The following is a 1099-nucleotide window of genomic DNA, read 5'->3' as shown; positions in this document are numbered from 1 at the left end:
TTATTTGAAGATTGAATTCAATCAGACATGCATTTCCAGAAATTCCAGTTGGGTCTTCCAAGTAAATCCCATTTCTACTTTGCTTGACGTTTAAGCCACGCCACTGAAATTGGTGTCAATGGTTCAAGGAGTGCCGTGTTAAAGATAATGTAGAGATATTTAGTTGGAAAATGGAACCCCCGCAAGTAGGTGGGACATCACTATTAGTTGAATGGAAATGTTGAAAAAAAATGCGGGAGTGGGCCAGAAGAGTTGAATGGAAATAAAAAGAAAATCACGTCTCATCAAGACAATATTTTTCAAAATTTTCAAAATATTGTTAATATTTTCCTCAATGACAATGATGAAACAATCTTTAATAAAATAAAAACAAAAAATACTAAAACTTTAGAAAAAAAATTAATTTTTTTTTTAAATAAAAAATTTCTGTTTTTAAAAAAAATAAAAATTTTCGTTTAAAAAAATTTGTTTAAAAAAATTTGTTTTATTTTTTAAAAATTAAAAATTTTAATTTAAAAAAAAAATTAAAAATTCATTTTTTATTTTTTTTCTTCAAATTTATAAGGATATTTTTATCTTATTGAGAAATTTATAAGCACATTTTTATCTTTTTGCTACCTTTGGGGTGCCATTGACAATGTTTTAGTAGTTTGGAAAGACATTATCAAAATTTGAGGAGATATTGTCAATTGAGTGGTAGTTTGAGGAGGTACGTAAACTTTACCCTCTTTTTTTTTGTTTTTGTTTTTTTTTTTTTTTCAATGGCTTACTAGTTTCCCTGTAATTACTTAATTCCTCTATTTGCTTACTCTGCTCAATTTTCTCTAATTCATTATTTTTTGAAATTGGTGAACATAATTCATGAGTAGGTGAAATAATTGTGGGGTAGAAACAACAACCAATTTTTTTAAATTTGCTTCTTTTTATTGATAATTCTTAAAAGATGGGGAATGAGTAAAAAGGAGTGTGTATAATTAAATTTTTCTTTCACAATTTCTTGCAAATTTGATTCTACTTTAATTGCTTTTTGTTCTACCAATTATTTTTTCTTTGACAATGTCGGGGTCTTAGCCGAGTCCTAACCAGGTCTCGGCGATAT

Source organism: Corylus avellana, chromosome ca5, assembly GCF_901000735.1.
Source record: "Corylus avellana chromosome ca5, CavTom2PMs-1.0".
NCBI lineage: Eukaryota > Viridiplantae > Streptophyta > Magnoliopsida > Fagales > Betulaceae > Corylus > Corylus avellana.
This window is presented reverse-complemented; position numbering follows the sequence as displayed.